The sequence below is a fragment of the Convolutriloba macropyga genome, chromosome 4 (genome assembly GCF_964194025.1).
Source record: "Convolutriloba macropyga chromosome 4, txConMacr16.3, whole genome shotgun sequence".
NCBI classification, from domain to species: Eukaryota; Metazoa; Xenacoelomorpha; order Acoela; family Convolutidae; genus Convolutriloba; species Convolutriloba macropyga.
In genome coordinates, this window is record NC_134471.1 from 20,294,063 (window position 1) to 20,316,858 (window position 22,796).

Genomic DNA, 22,796 nt, shown 5'->3' on the forward strand with positions numbered 1-22,796 from the left:
AAACGACTGGTTGGCTTTGTCAGTAGCTAGCCATGGTTTAGTGTGGCTAGCTTTAGCTTAATTGAAGGGGCGTGATGTGAGTGGGGGGGTGCACTGGTGGGGGGGGGGGGGTGATGGGGGTGGGGGCGACGGTGGGAGACGGATCTTTGGCTGCATGGGGAGACTACTACTTAGAGACTAGTGAGCTGAAAGGCTCTAAGAGAACTTTATCCCCGCTGGGCGCTACGCATCGCATTAAAAAAGACCAACAAGACTGATATAATTGCTACAAACTTCGTTTGAGAGCAATTAATCAACAGTTAACATTTGTTGAAACAGCAATTTTTTTTCGTTTCATTATGATGAAGAGCGTATTTCGTCGTCATCGGAAACAATTGATCGTCGGAGTGTTTAAAAATTATGCAAGAGTTTGCCTAACCTTAAAAAATAGTTGAGCTACAGCAATCTCCAAAAAATTTTAGATTTCAACATACAATAGAAAATTTAATAGAATGTAAAATTATTGAATTTTTAAAACAAGAAAATGATTGCAGTATTTCATAATGCTTAATTTTTACCCTTTAACACAGCCTAGTCAAGGCTGTTCACATTTATAACATTCCTCTACTAAATCGGGTTTTGGTGGTGTGGCAGAATTTGTTGAGAATTTATCCTCTTTTATCAGACTTCCATTTGGCTATTGTTTAGTAAACACATCTTGAAAGCTCCAGAGGCAGATAATTTCAAACACAAGATTGCGCAAATTCGCTTGTTTTTGACAAGTACTATAGAACACCACACGCTATTTGTCCTTCCCATAAAATATACCATATTGGTTCAAGTTTTGCGGGACAAATTAGCCGTTGGGCACGGGCTATGATATTCTAAATAAGTTATTATGATATTGCAATAAGTTTGGGGTGGGTGGGAACTAGGCTGTCTCTGGGTCGAGAATTTGGGCTAATTTAGCTGGTGGTGCCGAAACAACCCAGCATAACACCATAAGCCCCCGGGGGTATTTCTGATAATGTCAACGGTAACTCTTCTCTCCCTCACTTGTGTATGTTTATCCCTTTCCTATCTCAAAGCGGGCCAGGGAACAAATGTCAGTTCCCGTTTTGTAAACAGGCTTTGCCCAAGAGAAAGTTTAATTTAAACTGCCTTCCCGATCGCTCTAATGACTCCGCATTTGCCCAAATTAGCCCAGGTTGACCCGATTTACCTTGCAATCAAATTGAGGGAGCCCGCCCCTTTGCTTGCTCAACTGTTAAAGTCTCGACATAATTTACTCGCTTTACTAAACACCTTGACGAGATACAGACATCGCTTGTCATTCTAAGACGCCACTAGAGTTTGCTCAAAATTCACTCACAGTCCATAGAAAAGCCTCACACAAGCTATAGCACACTTTGATTAGTGACACGGAGCCATTATAGTGATACGGAGCAAACTTAACCCATTTGATAAGAATTGATTGAAGGGTCAGAATCTTACGTCAAAACTGTTCCCCGTTTACACACGATACAACGAAGATCGTAGTAATGACCCGGTTGACCAGCCCCCCTTTTATAACTTACTACCAGTTATGACCAGTTTGTTATAACGATATATTGATTAAATAACTATATATGTTATGACCCAGCCTAGATTTACGTAGCGCGTTTCGCGCAGTGCGTGTAGTAGTAAAGATAAAAGCGTAGGTGTAAGGTTCAGTTTAGTGGTTGACTTTCGGAGTTTAAGAAGAGAGAAAGAGTGAGAGTTTAGAGAGGTATGTTTCAAGAGACAAATTCGTGACCAATTTAATGTTTTTGTTATAAGCTCAAACATTGAATTAGAGGTTGGCAAAGATTGATTTGAGTTTCGACTCCACCCCAGTATTTGTAACAGGCGAAAGCTAACAGTCGCAAGTCAACAAATCCCGCCCCTAATCTTTTCCAAATTACGCTTCAATGTTTGTATTAATAAATAATATCTGTTCAGGCTAGCTCTCTCTCTCTCCCTCTTTCTCTCTCTCTCTGTGGAGCGAGCGAGTGGTTATAACATTTTGAACTAAAACCAAGTAGTCAGAATTCTTTCTAATAATAATAATACTGCCACAGTAACTGACGATATTGTAGTTTCTTTGCTAACTAATATTTCATGCTCGTTCTTTTGTTCACGATGTTTCATGATAAATATAACAGATGAACAAACATTCTTTCAGATATGACAACCTTGCTGTCACTTGAACACATGTTTGAGGCGACAATTTTGACAGTTTTTATTTGAAAATGTTGACTAATTCTTTGTTTTCTCTCAATACTTAACTCAAATCAATTTTTAAATTAAATTCAATCTCGACTATTTAACGTGCTACTTAATAACTCGATCACCAGCATGCAATATATAAGCTTTGGTCAGATTAAGTTTATAAATTAATCTGATTCTGAATTCGAAACAGAACAATTAAGAGCTAGTTCGTATATCATGAGGTCTAGTTAGGAAGGTCATTCTCTGACTCGTTTGAAACAAAATTTTTCTCTGATAATTGAAAAAAATTAATGCAATATTTCATTCGAAAATATTTTGGATTATTACTGGTACAGAGGGAAAAATGCTTAACAGAAATTATTTTCGGACGGGAAAATGTTGTTGCATAGAATTTATTCGAAGAAAAGTTTCCTCCATTCCCAGTGAATTCTAACTGAACAAAAAAGTTGCTAACTGAAACAAGGAGACTTAGATGTGCGTTAGCACATAAAAGTTTTAACCCGACCAATGATGAATAATATCTGAAAATTAAAATTCTATTTTTATTACATTTAAGTATTTGAACATTTTCTAGCTGTTATACGATCCAGTTTAATATCAATCGTATATTAATTTAAAGATCTCCGTGCTTCCATATTGATTTTAGTGATCTATTTCAGTAAAAAAGACAAGATATGTTAAACAATTTCTAGTCTCAAATTATCTTTTGCCACCAAGCTTTTCGAGGATACTCATTTTAGACATTAATTTTTTGCGAATTTGTAGCAAAATTCATTCAAATTTGATCAATAAAATTAACATTCCTTGTCATCTGGAATGACAGTCAAAAGTCGTTCAATATATTTAGAAAAAGAGTATAAAAACTAAACAATTAGTTAATTCGAAAAAATTTTTCGAAAAAATATAAATTAATTATCTCCTGAATTCTGAGCATCCGAAATACTTTGTGTTCTACTGCGCCTCTGTGCAATCAAAATGACACAAAATGCATTGATTATTATTCTTTCTCAGTGAGCCACGAAACTTTATCTAGATTCTTTTCTTGGTTTGTAAATTAACTGTCCTGTTATATCACCTTGGATCCAAGTATAAATGAGAGAAACATACAACAATAATTCCACAACTGTTAAATAGTTGGAAAAAATATTATTTTGTTTAAACGCAAGTGCTTATTTCTGTAAATGCTATAAGAACAGTAGTTAAGACTAGCATAATTTTCGTCAGAGTTAATTAAAAGCTTACAACTGAAGAACGTAAAAGTCACGAAACATCGATGAGTGAAAAATGTCCAAGAACGTGGAGAATCTGAGAAAAATGCTATAAAACAGTAAAATGCCCAAATAAAAAAATATGATAGACACATGAGGTTGAATGCACTATCTAAAACCGTCAAAAAAATTTTTTTGACCATTTGAAAACATCTTTGAAAATTTTTGACCGACAATAAACACGTCTCTACTAAATTTAGCTGACTAATGGCCCAATTAACGGATATTTTGTTAAAGTACCGCAGACATTTACCAAAAATAATTTTAAAAAATAGCAGGGCAAGCCCAAAAAAAACAAAACACAAAATTTAATGAAGAACTGAATACTCCTCGATCTAACCAGCAGACAAGTTGAAATTTATCAGTTAATAAGAAAAACAGTCATATATTTTAGGGAAAAATTAAAAAAAAGCATTTAAGTGGCAGATATTTTTTGCCAACAGCGTGATGAAGACACACGTTATCAAACAAAAAAACTTGAAAAACAACAAAAAAGGAAAGAGTGGCATCTAAGTATGTTGACAAATCAAGCTCAAAAAATTTGAAAATTAACAAAAAATGTCCGAGAGCATGAAAAGAAAATATAAAATTGTTCGCAAATATGTCTAATTTCTTCATACTTATGATTTCAAAACCAATTTTGCTTTGTCCAACTCTAAAGCAAATTAACAAGGAGGCTAGTAGAAATCTGGTTGATCAAATAAGACACAAACAACGGTAAATGTAATAAAAAGTTTACAGATTTGCATGAAAATCTTATATTGACAAGTAGATATTTAAAGTACAAATTAAAATAGGTAGCTAAATTCCAAATTTAAAAGAGCTTCATGGGCCCCTAAAATCGAAAAATTTGAAAACAGATCGAATTTTTCAAAAATTTTAAAATAACTTGCAATATTCACTAACTTGGTATTACGAATACATTACCTCAAAAAAAGGAAATAAAAAATTCTAGCACGAAATCGACTTTTTTGAACTGGGATTGACATCAGTTTAAGAAGCATCCAACCAAAAACTCAAAAAGTTAATAGAGTCAAAATATACACTGTTTTGAGCTGAAAACTGTCAAACAAGAGCTTGAGTTTAACTACTAAGCAAATGAGAGACACATCACATTTATGGACACTGACCAACGTTAATTTAAAACTCAATTAAAGAGAATTTCAAAAACTGCCTAAAATCATGAAGAACAGCAAATTTTTGTTACCAAAGATCTCAGAAATCAAAACGTTTGCCAAAGACCTCGAAGAACTAACGTGCTGTCTATCAGGAACCTGTTTAGGCAGACAAAAAGAAAAACGAAACATAATTTAAAAGATTGAGAGAATGAGTAAAACTTATTGGAGGTAATGAAGTTTATTTCGTCAGAACCATTTTGAGCTGTTGAAATCAAACCAATAATTAACTTGCAAGATCCGAATCCGCATAATTGAAAGAAGAAATAGTCAACAATTTATGAAAATTTTATTTTTGAAAAAATAAAAAACTTAACAATGTCTTTTATTCGTTTAAGTCGGGTCGAACAACATATTTTTCAGTAACAGACATGCGGAGAAAATCTGGCTGGCATAGGAACTCACTGAACTGAGACCAAAATCAATTAAAGACCCACGTAATGAAAAACCCGCAAAAAGGAAAAGATAAAATTGTTACAAAGTCTCGGGCCCACTTCATGAACAGTCCTTTTAAACGCATCATTTCAAAGACAACATAAGAAAGCTTACGGGCTCAAATTAAATGCCCAGTCCGTACGCGTTCATCTTGTTTAGAAAAAAGTAAATGAAATTGACAAAGAAACCTTCTCACAAAAATCTTGAAAGTGCAGGGACCGATTCAATTATTCAAAATAATGAACAAAAAACAAAAGTTTCACTTTTTATTTTTAACTTGCAATTCCGAAAGAAAAAAAAGTGCAGTGAAACTTTGAATAATGTTTGATGGGAGAGAAACCTAAGAAAACTAGAAAAAGAAAACATTGCAAAGTGCGACTACCAGACAATCCTTAGCAATAAAATATCCAACAAACTCGCTTTTGTCCAACTTACGACGAGAAAGTGGTCAACGGAAAAATACAAAAGTTGTTTACGGTGGCAACAGAGGAAGGGCATTCAATTGAAGAACAGGATATTCATGAATTTCACTCCACTGTTAATGTTGTGATCAAGAAAACACTAAACTACGCTACGAAAATCCTGTATTTGAAAAAATTCTCGAAGGTAATAACAACTGAGGGATCATCATTCACTTGAGATTCAATTACAACAGTGAAACATTTTGCACCGCTTTATACTTAATTAGATTAACATTTTCCGCTAAAGTTTTCTTATTACTTCAAAAGAAAAATGTGGCCAGAGAAAATTGACCAAAGAAGTAGTCTAATTCAAGCAAAATTGAAAAATATTTTGTTTTATGCATAATGCTCTAATACATTATCTTTTCAGTAGGCCTCTGTTATCAAAACAAGAGTTAAGAAGGAAACTAACAGCATTTTAAACAAAAAAACTTCAGAAATGTTTTCTCAAAGCGTCACACCAATTGTTTCGTTGATCTGGGACAACCTTTTAATAACTTGTCTGTTATATAATTGACATGGGCACACAACTAAAAGGCAAGATATGAACAAAGGGCAAAAAGAAAAATTCAGGACAAAAAAGGTTTTAAACTATTTTTTTTACTAATAACGGCTGTATCTAAATCTCAAGTGTCCCTTATTGTAATAACACCCTAAACGTTTGGATAAGCGTTTGGATAAAAAAAACAAACAGAAGAGAAGCCGTCAAAAAACCTCAACAAAGTGGGCCAGAGCTTGACTTAATTTTCTGTAACAAAACACCTCAAAATAATGCCAATTAAAAGAAACGATTACCGTCATCACTAGAAAAATTAGCCGAATTTAAAAACCATCGAATACTATAGGAATTTTAAAAAGGATGCAAAAACTGCCTAAGACACGTCCAAATAAATTAAGAAGACAAAAATGGTTCGCAATTACATCCAATATTCTAGTATCTGCTTCAGATGGTCAAAAATATTTCCGAACGCGCACTTACTATTTACGATCATCAATAAAACTTTTTAAAGTTTTTTAAAAATAATTAGTCAAAATTGAATACACTCTTTGAAAATGTCTTGTGTGAATAAAATAATGCTGGTTCTGAGATTGATAGATAAACAAAATGCACAAAAAATGAACGAAAAATCATCTCTTCTTTTGAGTTTTTTTCGAATGATTGACTGAAGCACCTATTTTTCGTGCGGCATTGACTCCTACATCCTGTTTTTACTGATACTTCACCGATAAAAACAGAAGATCATTACTCTGTTTCAGTCATACAATACATAGAGAACCATTGTAATACAAATTCAGAGGATTGTGAAAAGAAAGCATTATTTTATTTGCGAAATTTTAAGGCCGACTAATACTAAAAGAATAGTTTAGTTGTAAAATTTGGCGCAATTCGAATTCTCATATTTTTATTAAGAGCAAAAATAATTAGTTTTGCTGAAAGCTGCTCAGTAGAAAATTAGTATGATTGTAGAATTTGGTAAATCCTACTTTTCTCGCAAAATTTCGCAATAAAAATGGATACAACTTGAATTTCGAAAATCGGTTACCATCAAAATGGCAGTAAGACTGTTGGCTTGCGATTCAAGGCCATTTGACAGACCAGGCATTTATGGAACAAAAAAAAGCGTTACTTAGAAGTTGAGTGGGTGCAATTTTGATTTTCTGAGAGGGACCGAATTTGTAAAAGTTAGTTATCATCAGGTATTTACCTCAGTGCGGTTAAACTTGGTAGGGAGTTAGTGCATACCGTTGGGAAAGTTCCGTTGTTGTCAGTTTTAAGGAATTTGTTTTAGAGATACCGTGGGGGGACTTTAAACTTCCAAATAAGGCTTAAATTCTTGAGTTCATAGTTTGACCGACTGATTAATTGGTAGCGTCATAAGTCTGACACTGCTTTTGTTTTAGTTTGAATAGCTTGAATAGAAGTCAGCAATGTATAAAGAAGGCGTTGAGGTCATTCAATTGTTCTTTTGAAGTCATAACAAACTTTACGTAAGAAAAGCCTTTCTAATGGGGTCCATAATGTGAAGTGAAAAGATTCTTTTGTTTTGATCATTCTTGTACGTTGTTGCTTGATAAGTTACTTAGGAGTAGAACCATGGCATTACCAAAACACAACCGTAACACAGCTGTAGCTCAGGAGTTGACCTGTAGAGAAGTTGTGATAACAAAAACATTGTTGAGAGTATGTATTGACTTGATGAATTCAGAACACCGGTTTGAGCGATTGGAAACCAGAACACCGGTTTGCGCGATTGGAAATCAGAACGCTTGAGAACACCAGTGAACCGCAGTTAGATCAAGCGGCTCAATGGAGAGCTTGTAGAGTTAGAGAATAGTAGCTCTTTAGTGGTGAATTTGGTTAAAGTTGTGAACCATCTTTATTATAAAACTCTGGTTGATTATTGATTTGATTTTGTTATCTTTTACATTTTCTGTTTAATCATTTGATGTTTTTGATTACTCAACTCAATTCATTATTCTAACTAGAGTTTCTTACAGCCGACAAGAGCAGTGTGGGGACAAAATAACACTCCAATAAAAGTCCGAGAGCCATCAAAACACCCCTTTCATTTTGTTAGAGTTTTGGGCGCTAGCTAGTCCCCAGCTAGTCAGCCTAAGCAAAGTACAAAATTCTACAATGATATTCGTTGAGTTAGAGGTAGGGTCGCGTTTTCAAGTTTTTCTTTTTGAAGTTGAAGTCAACTCTTCAAAAACATAAAAAGAAAACTGTTTTTTTTTCAAATATGCATAAAAACTGTTGTGAACTTTATTGAAGAGCAAAAAGACAGCGTGGCATATATAATTCTCAATTTATAGGAAAATTTTGTAATTTATCGGATTCAGCGAATTCACATTTTATAAATTACCTTTAGTTTTGAAACCAAGTGTCCTTGTCAGCAAAATATACTTTTCATTGTCTGCTATTTTTTTCGCTAAGGGAACGAGTTAAATCTACACCAATTAATGCATATTTTTAATGGACATTATGTACATCCTATGTGACCTTTGGAACGCACTGATGTGAAAAACCTTGATTTTTTAAATATGCGTGCTGACAGTGAAGTAAAACGAGGATTTTTATCTCTGGCAATAAAATGAAAAAATGGGTACAGCTTCCTCCCCTTTCCACGAGCAACAATTTGTTAGATAATACACATACCAAAAAGTTTTCAGAAATAATCAAAGTATAATAATCTCCGAAGGGAGGGGGCAGGGAAGGGAGGGGGGGGGGATTTGAAAGTTAATCCATCTCTGTTCATTATTTCCTTCAAGTATCATTTACGTTCCCAAGAATAAGTTTCCCCTTTTAAATTTATTTAAACCGGATTGTTTTTCATTGCGGCTTTCTATTCGGCTTTATTAATCATGCTAATTAGGACTGAAATTTGAGGCCGCTGAGTAACTGTGTTCAATTGGGGTGAAGTTTGTCCTTAGTAGTATGTATACCCAATTATTGGACCCAATTGTAATAAGAAAACGAGATTTTTTCAGGTGTAGCGGTTTATAGCTACCTTTATTAATCACAGTAAATGAAACTTAGTAAATGCACGACAGCGAAAATATTAATTAAAGCAGCGTAGCCAAACTGGCTGTGAAAAATAAACCACAAAAAATATACCCAAAAATTATGATAGTTCCGATTTACCACTAGGAAAAATGGATTTTTGCGGCGGCGGCTTCTAATTACCTTTATTAATCATATCTATAGTGTTTGAAATTCAAATCCCACGCCGCAAAACAATTTTAAACCAAGAAATTAGAGAAACGGGGGGAAGCTGCGTTGATTCTTATCACTGAAACATTGGAGACTTTATCTGTGAATATTCTAACTGATCCAGTTTATATCACGTATTTTATCAGGTTTCTCCGTACATCCGATGATCAGTCTGGGTCAGTATGTGACTTGAACGAGAGGAAAACGAGGATTTGGAGAGTATAAATTGATATAGTGATAAATAAAAATGAAGTTTAACTTTCCCATGACTGACATTCATTTAAAAGTTAGTTGAGAAAATGATCCGTAACTTTAAGTCATCAAAACAAACAATTCCAGCACAATCATTGATAAAAACTTAAAAAAACATAAACAGACAATAGTGACAGCAATGTTATCATAACACTCAGAGACACCGAACATTTTTTTACTACCGTGCTTTGTTAAAAGTACTTTTTGACTTCGTTTAAAGTGAAAAGAAAACTAAAAAAATGTTTTTAACATATTTTTTTTATTAATCGACAAAAATATATTTTTACTATATCTTTTATTACGTAGCAAAAGGACATTTTGCTGTTTTTGAGGCTCTTCTGGCATTTCATGGACAATAGTGACAATACGTGGTCACTAACTTTCATTTTGCGTCACTTTTATTAAATATGAAAAATGTTACCTTAATGGTGGACATAAGTGACAGAAAAAGCATGAATTTCATCACACGTTTAACGGGTACACGTAGAACAAATTGCCGATTTTGAGCATGAAACTAAGTGAAAACATAATTTCTCGCAATTGATTAGTAATTATTTGACACCCAACTCATAGAATTATTTGTTCTTGTAAACCGCGATATGATTGGTCACAAAACCGCTAATTGTCTTTTTTACCAACAATTAGTAATTGTAAGGACGGTTTTACTTCAATTCAGTCTAACTGACACTACAGTAGTTTTTAGATACTGCAACCAAGGGGATCAGTATTGCGTGGACCGATTTGACGAGGAGTGTAAGCAACTGTGACAAAACTTGGTGGCATGAAAATTGGTAGCATGAAAAATTTTGACGGATGTATCCAACATCGCAGCAAATTTGAACGAATTTGCTTGCTGTCAGAAATGTCTGCACACGCTTACCACACTAATTTTAAAACAAGGCCATGAAAAACACCGAGAAACTTGAACAGATTTACATTATTAAATGCACTTTTGCTACGTAATGTGGATCAGAATTTCTTCGAACTCTTAAATTAGATCTCATTAGATCTGAAAATTGAACTAAAACCATATATATATATATATATTTTTAGGAACAGTGATAAGTTTCAAAAATGACCTTATTGCCGGGGTAATTCAGGTTTCAGTTTTAATTGATAGTGACCAAATTTTTTGTTAAAAGTTCTCAAACGCTAAATTTGCTTTAATAATCATTGCACTCATAACTTTCCGCTGAATTGAATTGCTTTAGCTGTAATTAATTTAGACGGAAAGCATTATATAATAAAGGAGTCATGTAAAAAGGGTTTGCATCGTTATTGATGTGAAAGTATCCAGATTGATGCAGAGAGGTTTGATTTTGTTCGCATGTTGATAATTTTTTAATAATGTTTCGTTCTGGTACATCACTTTCAAAATCGTTACATTTTAATAGTTCTACCTAAAAACAGATACCGTTTTAAAATTTTAACAGAAGACTACAAGCAAAAACTGTTGTTCTAATACTCGTTTGCTTTTTCTTTGGTACCATTTTAAACAAGTCTTTTTTTTCTTTTATTTGAAAGATGGAAAACGTTGAATAGCTAATAAATCTTCATGGAAACAAAAACACTAAAGGGCAATTTAATTGATTTTGTTAATAAAACTGTGAATTAGCGATAATGTAACTTTTCTCAGTTTGTTTCTTAAACCAGGGAATAACTGGTCTATTACAAACAAAAGCATAAAATGGTCAAAAATGCAAATTACCATGTTATCACTATGTTTTTGACGAAATAAATTAAGGACAAAGAAGAAAAACGCTAACTGTTTTAACTTGTCTTAAGTTTCAAAGAAACATATTAGAAACTCTAGATCATCTATCTATTTTATTGAAGCAGAAGGCATGGTACCTCTTGACATGTTGTTTCTCTTGAGATCGTGTTTTTCACTTCACACAGAAGGATTTGAATTAACTAAAAATTTTTTTTTTCTGCAACTAGTTTTAGACTCAGATACTAGATATTCCTGCTGTTTTTTCATAACTGAATTGAGAAATAGCGTGCGAACGCCAACTTCTGCACAAAATGACGAACAAGAGCTACAATTGAATAGAAAGAATTATAAATGTTACATTAAAAACTTTAAACAAGTTTCTTTTGCTATTCTATGTCGCTTTATGACGCAATTGCTACTATTTTTCATACATTTAAATTTAAAAATTGATAGCAGAAAACTCTTCCGGTAAGTAAAGAGTGATTGTACCATTTTGCAATTGCATATCTTTAGACAGAAAGTACTGTGATTAGCTAAAAGGGACTGTCTGTGATAATCTTTTGAGCATTTTAGAGAGCAATCGTAACTTTGATAACATTGGCTTCAAAGCACGCAGGACAATAAAGTAGAAACCAAAATCATTGTTTCTTATCGCTAAAGCTTAAAAGACAATTTTTGCATGAGCTACTGACACTATAGGCTAATTAATTATGTCTCTAATGTTCGCAGTTTAGTTCGCAGGCAAGGTTTTTAGAATGTATGGCTTACAAAGTAAAAATCCATCGGAATTTTAATTATGCTTTTTGAAGATATCATTTTAAAATTAATTCTTTTGCCACTGGAAAACTTCTGCAACAAACAATTGGTTTTTCGGAAACAGCTCGTATCCTATTTTTGCGCCTGTTGGGAGGTCATCGAAAAGTGACACAAGAATAATGCATTCTTACTGTTGTTTATATAATTTGCTATTAAGTTGAGAATTGAACTATTGAGAAAAAACCGAGAAAAAACGCAACAGAATATAATTTGAGTTATAACAAAAGAGTTAGTATTAAATCATGATTTTTTATCTAGGAAATCTAAAAATCGAAGATATCTAAATCAGATGTCGTGACTCCATCAATTCAATTTTTTTTGCAATAAAAATTTTGTAAGCTACCTGAAACTAATTTGGAAAAAAAATCGGTGAGTGGTTGACAAAAAATAGATTTGATTTTCATAGGAAACAACAATACCAAAAAAATTCGCTCGTAGAAAAAACTCAGAGTCTAAATGTCAAATTGTTTCATAAGTTAGAGTTGTCCACTTCTAATGTACACAAGTTGAAAGCGTTGTTATTGTAGTATTACGAGAGCCGTTACAAATGAACGGATAATTAATCCCGCATTAGAGCGAACGTATTTAGGCGCTAATTAACCATTCTTTCGCCGCGCGCTAAATAAACTAACGCTTGTTAAGACTACCAGTACACAAGTATTTAAACAACTCAGTTCGACTTATTTAAATAACACAACTTTAGGCCTGGATCTCCTCGCTTATATCTAGGAGAGAAAATGTACGTTGTTGAACGTAGGCGGCCTGTAAAACCACAGTTTCTTTTGACTTAAATTACTTCTGCTTTTGACAGTTGCAATGCAGATCTTTCCCGCCAAGTTCAATAAAGATGAAGCAGATTGCTTCAGGGGAAAAGACAATAGAGTCTCATAAAAAGCCCCCAAGAAAACCATAATTGTTGCGGTTTTAGAAGAGGGGAAAAGCAGAAAACAGGCGCCTACGAAATCAATAAATGATGCTCTCAGCTTTTTAGATTTTTATTATTTTTTGGAGTTTCAATAATTTTTCCGTGATATAAAAAAGAGTTAATTCTCTTGCCTTCTCGGCCAATAGGAAAATTAAGAAGCACCTCACTATGAACGTGAGTTTGTGATTCGCTCCCTATCGGCCCAAACGGAGCTGAGAGGAATTAATTGTTTCTCTCAGCGAAGTGGGACGGAATATAATTAGAGAGACAAATAACAGAGCCAGCGACGAGCAGCAGACAACTGCTTCATTTTTCTTGCAAAATAAATTCCTAAATTTAGACAGAAATTTTATTAAAGATTTCCAACTTAGCAAATTTTCCAACAGAACATACTTGTGAGAAATCGACTGGAAGAAGTTTCAACGACGCAATCATTTAACAACAACACAATCAAGTAACAGCTAAACCCGGTTTAATACTACTCAGTGTAAGCTTGTTCATTTAAACTATCTATTTAATTAATTGAACTTTTCAGCCCCCAACTACTTTAAATTGAGACTTATAGCACAGACAGGTCTTAGGCATATATCTTTGCCTTCGATTTGTTATATCTTTTGTCAAGTTTGACTGGCATACATAAAGAGATCCCGTATTGTGTGATCTGTAGCAGCCCAGCCAAATTTGATAACTGGTGCGCCCAGAGGAAAGAATCACGCCTGAATTTTTGTTTTTCTATCCGATCGGATTAAAATAGTAAAATAACCACTACCACAGAAGTGAAAGCACACTAATAGACAAACAAATAGTAATTTATATCAAATTTACGGCCGAAATACAGTAAATTTACATTAAAATAGTAACAGGCAGCTGATTCTTTGCTCTTGTAAAATCGTTCTGACCCGGGTGGGGGTAATCTATGTCCAATTTTTATTTTATTTATATAACAATTGAAGTACTTTTACATTTTATAGTCAAAATTTAACCAAAAATCATCCCCCCCAAACCTATTTAGCCTAATTTTCACACAATTTTCATCCAATTTATGGTTAAATTTTATTATTTACACTTTAAATAACCGAAATTCAACCAGATTTTATCCCCCCAAAAGGTAATTAATTTGAATTTAACCCAATTTTCACCAAATTTATGGTTGAATTTTAGTATTTTCACTCTAAATAATTGAAAGTTATACAAAATTCATCCCCGCATAACCTGTTTAGTCTATTTCTAACCCGATTTTGACTAAATTTATGGTTAAATTTTAGTATTTTCACTCTAAATAATCGGAATTTATACAGAATTTATCCCCACAAAACTTGTTTAGACTATTTCTGACCCGATTTGGACCAAATTTATGATTAAATTGTAGCATATACACTCCAAATAACCAAAAATTATCCAAATTTCACCGCCCCAACACCTAATTAAACTAAACTTTTGCCGATTTTCACCAAATTAACAGCAGAATTTTAGCATTTTCACACTAAATAGCCGATTTTTAACCAAAAATCATCCCCCAAATCATATTTAGAGTAACATATGTCTAATTTCTACTGAATTTTTGACCAAAATATAGCATTTTCAAACAATTTAACGTAAATTTAACCAGAATTCATCCCCCCAATACGTGTTTAGTGTAATTTATATCTAATTTTCTACACATTTAAGCACACGTTGTTGCATTTTCACATTAGCTAACCCAATTTTGGTTAAATTTAAGCCTTCCTTAGTTGAATATTCACTCTGTTTTATCAATTCCTTGACCCGGGTGGGGTAATATTAATCAAATTTTAACCAAATAAACATTATTTTGACTTAAATCCTCAAAAACTAACCAGATTTTAACAAAATTAACGTCACTTTTATCATAATTTAACGGATACTAATCACATTTAAGCCTTAAAAACATCATTCTTATCCAATTTTAACCAATACTACTCAAGAAAATAGCCATATTAACGACATTTTTATAAAAAAAATTGGGAAATATTAACCAAGTTTTGACCACATAAATCTCAATAAGGCCCTAATTTAACAAAGAATAACGGGTTTTAAACTAAATTTTATCCCCCCAACATAGATTTTTAGCCTGAAAATAACATAAATTGATGAGAATTCCCCCATTTTAATCGGTTTCACAATAAAAATTTCACCAATAGAGGTTTTAAACAGTGCATGGACCAAACTGGAATAGTTATTGTAGAACATCTTAATCTAACAGCAATAGAAAACACTAGAAGGGGTAAAATAACACGGTTTTTTACTGACGGAATTACTTTCTTAGCTATTTTCTACGTGTTTGAACATAATTCTCCCGCTAATTTTTGTATAACTTATGCATCTGAGAACCCAAATTTTCAGAATTTACTAACTTTGTTAAAAACTAAAAACAGTGTGATCGAGATTTCCGCAGAAAATTTATCCAATAATTAATTAAAAGAGCGTAAACTAGCCTCTTTAACCCAATTTGTACACAAATTTATCATAGAAAAGTTATTGTCTCATGTTAAAATACGGTCATTAACAGACTCAAGCACTTTAGAAACAATATTTAAACACAATAATAGCTACAAAAATACTACTACTGATGTACTAAACATCCCGTACTAAACGTTTTTATACTGTCTTCTGTGTAATTTCATACAAAAATACATTAATAAAACAACAAAAACAATTGTTCTATGTTATTTATATGTCATATATTAAAGTAAACGTTCAAGAATTAAATATAAGTATTAAAGAACATAACGAAATAGGCAAAGTTTCATATTATTTAACTGATCAGAACAGAAACTTTTTATGCATTTACCATCACTCTTCTAGCGAAACAGAGACTGAAATCTACATAACTTACAAGTGGACCAACCCAAACTTTAATAAACTTTTATGTGCTCTAAGAAATCAGAACAGTGTGATAGAATTAGCATAAACGTTATCATCTTGTGTGTGGATGAGCCACCAAAATAAAATTCCCCCGTTTGGTTTACAAATCTTAAAAATCATTAAACCCAAATACATCAACGTTTCTCCTGACGATCCGAGTTTACCAGATAGAGTTAAATTACTTATAAAAACAGAATTTGTCACACAAATTAGATTTTCAAAAATAAACAGATTTCACCAATACTCTGTTGAATTTAAACTTTCTGAAAGCACTTATCCTTGGTTATTAAATTTTACCGTTGAGCAAACCGATATTTACTCTTGGGTTGAAGTTTTTAGCACTGATAACGGCAAGAACTTTGAATTTAAAATACAATCATTAAACGGTCCTAAACAAGTAAAATTCATAACACAAAACAAACAGTTCAACTTTCTACTTTAGTATTAGTGTTTTATTACTTAATTGTTATAACAAAAATATTTTCTACACTAATTACCCAAACTAATAGTACTTTCGTATAAAATATTCTTTTCATACACTAAAACAAAACATGGCAGCGAACGTTGTTGCGTATCCCGACATAGCGTTAGAGAAATTTACAGGTTTAGACCCATCTGAAGATGCCCAGGAATTCTTTAGTTTAATACAAAGAAAAATCCAATTCTCACTAGGAACAAGAGATCCTGCGGATGCTGATTTGCAAGCAGCATACGACGCTAGACAAAAAGCATTGTTTGGTTCAGTTTTGCGTGGGCCCGCAGTCCAATGTTTTGAAACCTTAGCACCAGGTTTAGCATGGAACGAAGTTAGAAATCAGTTCATTGACCGTTTTACTGATGCAGAAGACAAGTATAGGAAAAGAATTGAAGTCGAGAGTATTAAAAGGCAACCAGATGAGTTGATAAAAAGCTATACACATCGAGTAACAAAAGCAGTTGAAAAAGGATGGCCAGATCCAGATTTTAACAACGACCAGCGTAACGCTAAGTGTATGGAGTACTTTGTAAGAGGATTAACGCCACCTACACTCAAGCAAAAGGCACATCAGCGGTTAATAGAAAACCCAGCTACAACTTGGCAACAATTACAGGATCATGTAGCAACTAAAGACTTAAGTTTTTCTGTTAGCAGTGAATTCACGGGTACTGCCTCAAGTAGTATCGACAATAAAATAGAAATAGAAGGGTTAAAAAACCAACTCACAGAAATTGCAAATTTAATGAAAGATCATAAAATAAACGCCACATACAACAACGACAATCCCAGATTCAAACAAGACCAGACTAGATTCTGCAAGTTTTGCAAACGTTCAGGTCACACAATAGCTTTCTGCTTTAAGTACAAGGACTTTAAAAACGAAAACCGAAACCCACCTCAACAACGAGAAAAGTTCACAGATAATTATAAACGTAGTAGGAGCCATTCACCAGGTCAACAAAATTACAAATCAAACAATTATGACAATCGAAATTCTAGGGACAGACAGAGAAATAGTTATAACCAGAATCAATCCAATTATCAAAACAACTCTAGATCAGACTATCGACATCGATCACCGTACCCATCAAACTCTTCAAACAATTATCGATCATCTTCCTACGATAACCGATCACAGGAACGACAAAATAACCATCGAAACAACTCTTACAGAAATAACAATAGGCAAAATAGTAGGGATAGACAAAGCAACGGTCCTCCAAGATCAGATAATCGATATCGTGATAGGAGTAGAGACCATGACCGAGATAGGACACCTACTAGACAAAACCATAATACTCATTCAAGAGATAACAGTGAAGGGCGAAGCCCTCGAGTTCACTTTACCAGTGAAACTTCTAGAGACTATTACAATAATGAGAACCACAACGACGAGTATTTAAACTAGACAGGTCTCAGTTCATAAACACTACTGATAACAAAACAAGTTACTCACATATTTACATTAATTTATACCAATCCGTCGGAGACAGAAATAAAAATAACGGCTTAGAAACACAGTTTTTATTGGACACAGGAGCATCAAGCTCTATAATTAATTACCACACTTATCTTGAACTATGTAAATTACAACACATTGAGATGAAAGCTTCAAAAAATCATACTTTAGCGGTTAATGGTGAGAAACTAAAACTTCTAGGTCAAATTACCTTCAAAACTTCTTTCGACATTGAAGGAAAGTATCAAGTGGAGGTTACCACATGGGTTTCAGCCAAAGATGGTTGCAAGCCGAATTTGTTGGGAATGGATTTCCTTGAATCTACAGTAAAATCTATTGACCTAACCACTCCAAAAATTGATTTAAAAACTTACCCTGAAGTAGCCGTCACATTATCTAGATACCAAACGAAAAGCTATCCATACATTAGCTCTTACAAAATTGTAACTCTTGACCAGCAACTACCATTAGCACCAAAATCAACTCGAGTAATATCAATTAGACCTCCGAATGAATTCTTCAGAAAGGGAACCTCCTTCGTATTTGGAAGTGAACTGCAAGCTCAAGGAATTTATACTTAAAACGTTCAGTGTTTTAGAAAAGAAAAGGAATTACCAATAATGCTAAACAATCCTCAAAACAACAAGGTTGTCAACCAAAAGGGTCCTATTGGGCACACTTTAGAAGACATTGAAATTAGACAAGACCCAGATATTTCTGTAGTTGACAACGTTGCATTCATAAACCACCTAATGAATAGTGACACTAATTGGAATCAAATATTCAATGTTAGTGAAAAACAAGATCCAAAAATTTCAAAAATTCAAAATTTCTTTGCAGGCAAAACTCCTGAAAAACAAAAGAAAACAGAAAAGCGAAAAAGGCAACAAGATTTTACCAACAACTACGAATTAGAAACAGACTTTAGCGACGACCTCAAGGATCTTAAGCCACAATTAGAAACAATTGATGAGAACATCAGACCCGTTGAACTTCCCAAAGAAAAACTTAACAGATTAGACAAAACCGATCAAGCGTTCCTCAAAAAATTTGATCTCAGTCAAGCTGATTTCAATGACGAAAACTTAGACAAGTTACTGAGGACCTTAACTAAAAATAAAGACATTTACTCTCAACACAAATACGATGTTGGAAAGATAAAACAAAAGTTTCATGTTAAACTTTTACCTAATTCAACTTTGACAAAACAAAGACCATCCAAAGTACCATTACATTATCAGGAAAAACTAGAAAACCTTTTGGAACAACTGTGTAAAACAGGTATAATCCGGGAAATGGGTAATGATAAAGAAATGGGATCAGAACTTATTAATCCAATCATAATCCTACCCAAGGGGAACACAGTAAAACTGGTTATAGATGCCCGATATTTGAATTCAATAACAGACCTTAGTCGATATTCATGGCCACTCGAACCAATCGGAAGTCTATTAACTAGATTAAAAGGTAATTTCTTCACAACCAGTGATCTTTGTTCAGCCTATAACCAGGTCCCTCTAACTGAGGAAACCAAACAGCTGGTAAGTTTTGTAATTGGTCCAAAACAATACACATTTGAACGCGGATTTTACGGCCTATGCGGTCTACCTAATTTCTTCAGTCGTATAATGACTATCCATTTTGCACCATTAATTAGAAAAAAAAACAAGCTATAACCTACATTGATGACACCATCATGCAAGCGCAAGATGAAACCGAAATGTTTGAAATAATTGACAAGTACCATGAACTTTTAAGGAAATCAGGATTGAAAGCTCAACCTGAAAAGACTAAATTTTTCCTTAGGAAAGTACAGTTCTTGGGACATGTAGTAGGTAAAGATGGGATACAACCAGTCAAGAAGCGAGTAGCAGATTTAAAAGCACTTAAGTCGCCTGAAAACAAACGTGATGTCATGAGAGTTCTAGGTTGCTTAGGATTCTACAGCATGTACATCAAAAATTTGCATGTTGACTGCAAACCATTTTATGACCTAACCCGCACAGAAACTAAATTTGTCTGGACAACAGAACACGAAAAACTGTTTAACGACATTAAAAACAGGATTAGCGAAGATACTATCTTAGCAATACCTGATACTAAATACCCTTTCCACGTGCATGTAGACGCTTCTTCCATAGGAGTAGGCTCAATTCTCATTCAAGAATTTCCAGAAGGGAAACGAATAGTGTCTTTTAATTCTAGAATTTACACTAAAGAGGAACAAAAAATGAGTACCACAGCACGCGAACTTTGCGGTGTAATATCGGCATTACAAATTTATGAGCATTACCTAATTGGTTCTCCCCATCCTGTATACGTGTACACAGACCACAGGCCTTTAATGTATCTATGGGGTAGAAGAGGAAAACTCTCTCACAGGTTTCTTAGATACCAGTTAGTAATTTCTCAATTCCAGAACTTGAAAATTATTTGGACTGAAGGAAAAAACTTAGCTTTTCCCGACATCCTAAGTCGCAATGTAAAACTTAAAGATCTGGACAAGTATCAACTTAAACACAAAAAGATACCAAAAGACATTAGTTTTTACGACGAGCATGGTAACGAGGAAAAATACTTCATTTTGCGTGATAATGAAAAGGGAGCAGCAGATGATTTTTTTCCAATCCTAAAACAAAGCATAACGGGTATCGACAAATTCATTTTCAAAAATGACAAAATGGTAAAGCAAAAGTACGACAATAATCAAAACAGACTTTGCTCAATAAACAATATTTCGGAAGATTTCTCGTACGGTTCATCAATTAACCACTATAGGCGTCACCGCAAACATGAAATAACCCCTGTATCAGAACAGGAGGAAGATGAAACGTCTGATCATTATACAGAAATTGATTCCTACCCTGATGAAGGGATAACCGAACAAAATTTTGACCCAAATTCGGAATTTGAATTGTTCAATGAGAACCAGTCACCGGAATTAGATTTTGACAAACTCTACATTGATCAAACTAATACCACAGACTCGGAGTACAGATTCCCTCTAGAATACGATAAAGTTTTTCTCGTGAAAAATAGCACTTGTATAGATAAAACCGAATTAGCAAAAAAACTTCCCGAAAATCCAAAAATAAAAGATGCAAGAGAACTCATTGATAAACTGACAACCTTCTCTAAAGAAGTTGATTTAAATACATCAGTAATTTGTCAAGAACAATTAAAAGATCCAGTAATACAACAAATTCGTCAATTAAGAACGAACAATAACAAAGATGAAAAGAAAATTGAATTCCGACAATCTAAAGCCATAATGTCATACATTAATAACTTTGAAAGACTGAGTTTCGTAGGCAACATCTTATGTATTGAACAACAAACAAACGAACCAGATATTGAATACTTAAAAATTTGCGTACCACTGTCATTGTTCTTTAAAGTTTTTCAGTTAGCTCATTGTGAACTGTCAGGTCATGTAGGTTTAGATAAAACACTTGCTAATGTAAAACGATTTTTTTATTGGCCCGGAATGTATAAATGGATTGAAAACCTAATTGCTGATTGCCTTGAATGCCAAAAAAATAAACTAAAACGGAGAGACATCCACGAAGCACCTCTCGAAAAGTGGACTGATACAGTCCCATTCCCCTTTCATACGGTCCATATTGATCACAAAGGACCTTTAAATCCACCATCGAACGGTAAACACCATTGTTTAGTTATTGTCGATTCATTTTCACGTTTCATTCAAGTATACCCTGTACGTTCCACAGACGCAGTAGACACCATAAAAGCTTTAGAAAAGTTCATCTTGTCTTTTGGAATACCACAAAAACTTGTTTATGATAAGGGTTCGGCATTCATGAACCAAGATTTTGCGAGTTACATTCATGAATTAGGTATAACACCTGCACCTCGAACTGCTTATGCGCCTTGGACTAACGGTAAAGTCGAGATCCAAAACAAACATCTAGGAGCACATTTCCGAATTTTTCTAGAACAAGCTCGAGGTAAATGGGACGAACTGGCACCAAAATTTGCTTTTTCTCATAACACGGTTCCAAATGCTAGTACTGGAATCTCACCTTATGAAATTGTGTTCGGACAAAAACCACAGATACCTCTGTCACTTAAGTTAGGACTCCTACGAAATTCACAACTCACATGCTCTTCCGAGTTTTGCAAAGACCTGCCTCTTCACAGGCATACCTTGCAAACTTCAAAAAACACCGAAACTGACAAACTTCTAAAACCGACTATTAACAATTCGTTGCTTATGCGAGAAAACCAATTCAAACAAATATACAATAACGCTTATAAAAAGAGCTTAGAAAACAATAACCGCGCACATAAACATAGAAACAAACACAAATTAGGCAAGCCACTTGAGGTTGGACAAAAAGTTCTAATGGAAAACCATCAAATTGAGTTAGGAAAGTCAAAAAAACTACATGAACTAAGATCAGGACCTTTTACTGTAGAAAAAAAACTAACCAATGTTAACTATGAATTAACTTTAGATATTAACCCGGCCACCAGGAAGGTCGCTCATAGAAATCACCTAGTCGAGTACTACCCAGCTACTGAAACTATACCAGAGTTAACCCTAGAGTATGGTATAGATAAAAATAATGGTGACTCATTTTATAATAATCTAATGACAAGTCAGATGAATAAACTCAATAGTCCTTTGACTAAATTCTCCTTCCAAAGCCCCACTAACACCGAATATTTCCCCGTGGATAATTTCATACGAAGAGACTCCCCTGTGCAGAACTTCGACCCTGACCGAACACCTACCAATTTCGATTCTGGATTCAACGAAGCAAGTTCAGGTGGTCGTGATAACCCACCTCCAGTCCAAACACACCTACCTAGCGGTAGTCGAACAAGAAGTTCAACTCCTTGCCCACAGCACAATTCTAGAATACCTCTAGACCCTAATTTAAGTCCTCTCCGCCCTAATACATCGGAACTAGGACCTTCTAATTTACAAACTTTAGAAAATAATAATAATAGGCGAACTTC